This window comes from Carassius auratus, unplaced genomic scaffold, assembly GCF_003368295.1.
Source record: "Carassius auratus strain Wakin unplaced genomic scaffold, ASM336829v1 scaf_tig00053334, whole genome shotgun sequence".
NCBI classification, from domain to species: domain Eukaryota; kingdom Metazoa; phylum Chordata; class Actinopteri; order Cypriniformes; family Cyprinidae; genus Carassius; species Carassius auratus.
In genome coordinates, this window is record NW_020527260.1 from 5,203 (window position 1) to 12,115 (window position 6,913).

Genomic DNA, 6,913 nt, shown 5'->3' on the forward strand with positions numbered 1-6,913 from the left:
TATATAATAAATATTAAAATAAATTATTAAAACATTAAAATGAACAAAATAAAAAATAAATAAAAAACAAATATTACATAAACCAGTAAATAATAATATAAAAAACATCAAATCAAGATATTCTCTGAAAAAGTCTAAATTTTCTTAAAATATTCTCAAAATATTGTCCCAAATAAACATTTAAAATCTACATAAAAAACAAAATTTTATTATAAGTATATAAAAGATTCATATTAAACCAGTAAACAAGAAAAAAATCTAAATTAAACAAACCAATAAATAAAAATTAAAATAATTTAAATTAGAAACTAAAACAAATAAGGAATGGGTAAATAAAATACGATGTAAAAGCGAATAAATAAATTACCAAATGAATGAATGAAAAAAATAAAATAAATGTAAATAAATAAAAGTATTTTGTTTTGTTTTCCAGATCAAATATCTAAACATTTCTCCATCAAGATGTATTAACTTAAGAAATAAATGACTTTAGATAATACACATTTGACTTATATATTATTTTCTAATATTGAGATGCATGTTTGTATTTCTTTCTTTAGTTTTAATTAATTCAGAAAAAAATATGAATTCAGTAGGAATACAAGATTATTTTCTGACTTTGATTTAAAAATATTTAGATATTTGAAGACAAAAATACACAGAGAGAGAGAGAAAAAAAGGTATTTTTATAATATAATTCAAAGTTTCTTTTACCAAAAACTTGTTTAATTTAGGTTTTCATCAGCATTTTACAGCCTGCTACTGTACCTTTAAGACTTCTGTGACCTGCGTTGTGATTGGCTGACATTTAAAGATGATGCATCAATAATTCACTCTATTTTCCTAAAAAAATGTAAAACATACATCCGCTTAACATGAATTATTTCATCACGACAGTCTCGAATCAGGACACAGACGCAGCCTAATTATTAATATTTTTATTTGTTCTTTTCTTAATGATATCCAATGGGTGTGCTCATCGTCTATCCAGGTTTTGATTGTGCTGCAGGCGACTCGTCCACAGCATCACGCTTATTGCTGTTTCCCCAAGAACAGAGATTTCATAGGAAGGAAAATAAGACAAAACTGATCGATAGATTGACATTCTCCGATTGATCTGTCTCTCAGTTCAAGCATCGTGCCTTCATTATTGTCCCCAAGAAAGTGCTAAAGTGTATTTCAGGTTTGATTACTGGTGTATGATCAGAGATGAGATCAGAGACATGAACATGAAAACATCAAACCATGTCAGGAACACCAAATGAAATACAGAAGAATAAATAATATCATCATGTTTTATAAAAACCAAAAACACACAGTGAAGTGGGTTCAAACAGTGCTGTGGAAAATACAAACTGAGCCCTCTTAAAAACCAAACCAACAAACAAAAAAATTACAAATAAAGAACACCACATTGTTCTTTCAGTCAGGCATGTTGGACTCAAAATGAAACATTTGAATTTGAAATCTGACAGTTGAACTTCAACATTCCACTCGCACTGCTACACTGTAACAGTTATCTACTCTCTAAGAACTAGAAAGAGTTATTAACCCTGTAAAATCTGCTACATTTGAACTGAAATGTGTCATTTGGATGCTCTGCAGTGAATGGGTGCCGTCAGAATGAAAGTCTGATAAAGACATCCCAATAATCCACAGCACTCCAGTCCATCAGTGAACATCTGGAGAAGACAAAACCTAACACATCCAGCATTAAGATGATTTTAACTCAAATACACAGAGTCTATAATCCAGAATAACTCACAGATTTGTTTAGAGCGGTTTAAACGCTGCTTGATCTGTGCAGATTTCTCTCCTGATTCAGACCAGAACACTTTTCACTGGAGGAAGTGTTATTCTGGATTATAGACTCTATGTGTTTGAGTTAAAATCATCTTAATGCTGGATGTGTTTCAGGTTTTGTCTTCTCCAGATGTTCACTGATGGACTGGAGTGCTGTGGATTATTGTGATGATCAGCTCTCATTTCTGACGGCACCCATTCACTGCAGAGACACTGATGCAATGCTACATTTCTACAAATCTGAGGAAAAAACAAGATCATCCTAATCTCGAAAGAACTGATGTTGAGCACATTTTCATCAAATATTATTTTTTGAGAGAACTATTCCTTTAATCGCTGTCAGTGTGCACCAGCTTCTGCTTTTCTGTCTTTTTTTTTTTGTGTGTCTTATGTCAAAGGTCAGATTAGGTATTACATTAGGTGGCGTAAGGACACCTGTGACCCGTCTCAGTTTGAATCCTGCTCGTTTGACACACGTCCCATCGCCGCGGCTCTCAGAACACATTTGTAGGCATGAATTAGAGAAGTGTGAAATCTAATCCTCAATCACCACCATTGATTTCATTGCCGTTCTGCAGGCGCTCGTTCACAGCACAAAGCAACAGAGCCGGCGTAAGATTAGCCGTCGGAATTGGGAACGCTCCCAACTGGAATTAGAATTGTGTTAGGAAAGCTGGCAAACAAGCCGAGGCGTTGTATGATGCCAGGTGGATCGCGTCCAGACTCGACTTCCTGCTGCGACTGTAAACACGTCTCTGAATCACACAGAAAGCAACGGCAGGGAATCATACATGTGATGCCTTAGTAAGAGTTTCCCATCTTCCTTTCAGACAAAATAAAAAAAGCCATACGTCTTCTAGAAGATTTGAGTTGCATTTAAAACAAGAAAGCTGAAATGAGATCAGTGATTCACAATCTGGATCTGGACTGGACGGTCCGATTCAGTGAAGTGACAATATCTTGTTTGACAGCTCTGATCTGATGCCACGCTTCTCTAATCACTCACTCATTTGATTCCTTCTCTTTATTCTTCCCATCAGCATACGCAGGTTCAACTCCCTCTGGTTTTCTTTAAGTTTTTCATTTATTTACGTAACTGTCTTAAAAAAAAAAAAAAAAAAAAAACTCCACAATCAATGCTTTACCCCTCCGGAAATTTCGGAGAGCCCTGAGAAACAATCACAAGTCTCCAAACAAGCCTCTCATCATGTTGCCTACCTGCCAGTCAGCACACATCACCTCCTCAATACATCAGTGTCTCCTTGCATCTGCGCTTCCCATCTCCCTTCTCCCCAGTCTTGCTAGTGTCTCAAAAGTTGAGGAGTTTTCACAACTTACGGACTTTCCTCAAAGTCAAAGGTCAAAGGTCAAAGGTCAAAGGTCGCCCAAAATGTGCCTGTCCCTCCTATTAAATGAGAACGCTGTGGCGGAGAGTCGTGATGGGCTTCTGCCGAGATCTTCAATCACCATCCCTGTTCAGATTTGTTCGACTTAGTTTGGACTTATATGTTACATTTAGCATACTTCACTCTATTAGCAGCTAAAGATATAGAAAAACAAACAAAATCAACTATGAGCAACTTTTTGACTAATGTTATAATGTTGTTGGATTATTTTATGTACAAACAAAAAATGTTGCATGGAAGTTGAACTTGATTGCCACTTGCATCAAGCTTGTTCATCTGAGTAACACACACACACACACACACACACACACACACACACACACACACACACACACACACAGTCTGCAGGCTACACTGTAGTATGATCCTGGAAGACACAAGTAAATACTGATTCTCTAACCCTGTCCACTGACGCTCAATGGCCGCTAATATCACTACAGTCTGACTAAACGAAAACAAATGCTGAAGACAAGGTAGATTGGAATTTTTTTGGTTTTCTTATGCCCTCCGCTCCACCTCGGCAGGTCCCAAACATTTGTAGGATGAATAAACAGGTACAACCCCTTAAACACAACCCTTAGGATTCAAGATCAGCAATATGTGATCCTCATTAGGGGTGACTCAAAAGGTGTTTTGGATATTTTCATATGCAGGCTTGAGTGCATGGGTTCCTGCAGAAGAGTCTTTCGGTCCATGCCAATACTATTGACCAACCTCTGGAGGATGAATTTGGCATAGGTATAAAATAAATAATCGTCCTTTAGATCTCAATATATGCAGCATTTCACACCCTCATAGATTATACTTAACATATGTATATATATTCATAAGTGAAAAGGGAGAATAACAAAGCAAAAGGAAAGAAATCTAGAGCTCTAAAGTAAAAAACTCTGTAGTTCTTAAATCACAGTAGTGTTTACAATGATTAAAACAATGCCGAGATGACGGAAGACAAGGTCAAACGCCACACAGAGAAAGATCGCTATTACTGAGTTAGTTAGTTAGGAGGGTGTGATTTAGCTTCACAAATTGGAAGGGAGTTTCGACTGGAGCGGTTCTAGTTCGGACGGGTGTCCGCCGGAGGTGCATGGGGAGAGAAAGTGCAGGTGACGTCCCTATAGAATGAGCACAGCTTTGAGAGCCCGGAGAAGTCTGTACGGGCCGACCATGTGTCCTGATACTGAGCTACAGGGTTTGGGGGTTAGCGTCGGGGATGAATACGGGGAAAGGCAGTAACCGGGTCCCCGAGGGGAAGACTGACCCGTCGCCTCTATAGGTTGGGAGCTGGACAGTATGTTCAATTCCTCATAGAAGCGGCCCAACGGAGAGTCTGTGCCGGAAGAGTGGTGACCTGGGAGTTTGGCCGGGACAGGAGGACTGCGGGAGAAGGCAGGGAGGTGTGAGAGCCGGAAGGGTCACTGTAGTGGAACGTTCTCCCCGTGACGGGGCTCTGGGTAGTCGGACTTTGGGTGTAGCACGGCGAGGCGTTCGCTGAGCCGTATTGAGCGAGCGAGGCAAGTGCTGACCTTTCTAAAGGAAGGTAGGTGGATAAAGCAGGCGGGATCTGAGATGTCATGGAACTCTGGGGGGCTTGGGAACGGCCGGATGAAGGCGATCCGGGTCGAGGAGTGTGGAAGAGGTTCAACCCCAGTGGAAGTCTTGCCCGCTCCGGTCGCAAACTGCTGCAGGGAGCCTGTTGAGAGGGTTTTGGTGTGGGTTGGACTTGCAACAACTGACTGGGTGCGTGACTGAACAAGCCTGTGGAAAGAGGATTGGTATTGGATGAGGTTGTAGCCGGGATCCCAGCTGGAAATCCACTAGCAGCTGACACCTCTTTTTGGAGATGTCCTGATTGTGGAGGAGTGCTGGGGGCGACGGCTTGCTTTTGTCTCGGCTTGTGAATGAAAGCTGTGCGGTGCTAGGAGTTGAAGAAGAGAAGCTTCCCAATGGGAACAATGAAATTCCGGCTTGCTGATTGGAACTGGTGGGTCCTGATGAGTGCTGCGTCCGGAGGGATTGAAGAAGAGACGTATCGACTCCCGGACGAATCTTTAATGGGGAGCCGATGGAGAGTCACCAGTGGATCCGGGGAATCTCCCGAATTTGGTACGATTGTCTGAAACCTCCTAAGCGGGCTGGGCGGCTCGCTTCTCGATCCGAGAATGGAAACCGGAGGTCGGAAGAGAGTGGTGGGAAGGTGGGGGTGGTGGGTTAGTGCAATAGCGACCGATGTGGTGGCGGCAGCAGCTTTGTAGAGGCGCCTGGATCAGGGGAGCCCAGATGACGGGAGTAGGGGACAGAGGAGCAGGCGGCGACGGACTCTGCATCAGGTTTGCGCAGAGAGCCATGTCACGATCATGCTGCCGATCTGCTGGATGATCTCACTTTCCTGGAAGTTCAAAACCCCTGAATTCAAATCATGTTGGACCTTGTGCTGGAGAATAGAGTTCTTCTTCCCTAAGAGATAAAATAAATCAGAGTTGTAGTCGGCAGAAACATTCTTTTAGAATTTAAGAAACAACACTAAGTAAAAGTACTGTGATATTACCAAGTTTTGGACATGGATAGAATGAAAGTTTTATTGTAATTCTATATTTCTGTTATATAATTATATGGTGTATAAATATAGATATCGTTCATTGCCATGTATATATCAAAGTACAGCGGGTATTACCATTGTTTAGACATGACGGCATTGTGATACCATTGTTTTGTTATAACTCTATACTCTGTCTAGAATTCTATGGCATATGAATATTCTGATCATTCAGTTACCATGGTATATATCAAATTAGCATTTTTATTAAAGGAACACTCCGACTTTTTGGGACTTTAGCTTAACGTTAGCTGTGCTCCTACGCCTAGTGAGAAATAGTTCCCAGTATTTAATAAGATTTAAAAATGGGCTCTGTCTCATATAGCCTTGTTATTTTTATTTGTACACGCTTGTGACTATACAGATCACAACACGTTAATAGGAAAATGTTTTGCATTATTTTGTCACTTATTGGGATAACTATGCTACAGTATCCATTACTACATCCAGTCTTTGTGCTAAGCTAGGCTAGCGGTGGGTTGCGTCAAAACACTGTACAGTAACGACAGAAATGAAAAGGTATGTATGGGACTTATCTAACTCTGGGGGCTACTGTGAATAAGCTAAAGTCCCAAAAAGTCGGAGTGTTCCTTTAACTTGTTTTTGTACATTATAGCATGGTCAATACCGTGGTTTTGTTGCAACACTATATTTTTTCCTGTAACTCTAATGGTATGTGAATATGGTAATCGTTCGGGTACCATGTCAGTATATATCAAAGTACCATGGGTATTACCATTATTTGGACATGATAGCATGCTAATGCAATTGTTTTTGTTTTTAACTATATTGTGTTATATAATTCTATGGTATATATTTATGATAATTGATTCAGTACCATGGGATATATCAAAGTATCATAATGTACCAACTTTGGTACAAAATCAATATATATCGTCTACATATATAAGGCTTATGTATGTCAGTACTAACTCATTTGTTAGTATTTTAGCTGCATTGCACTCTTCCTTCAAACAGATCATGGCTTTTAATAATACCGACCAAAACGGGTATTATTCACCCTCAGGAGATGCCTTGAATATTAAATATCAAACGCAGCACTCTGTTCGATCTGGCTACTGTTTCATCAGCGCTTTGATTCATCTCA

At 39.8% G+C, this 6,913-nt stretch overlaps 1 pseudogene; it reads right to left on the minus strand.

The window, feature by feature from the left end:
• Window positions 1-4,150: 4,150 nt before the first annotated feature.
• LOC113090196 (potassium/sodium hyperpolarization-activated cyclic nucleotide-gated channel 4-like) lies at window positions 4,151-5,905 on the minus strand (annotated as a pseudogene).
• Between the last annotated feature and the right edge of the window lie 1,008 nt (window positions 5,906-6,913).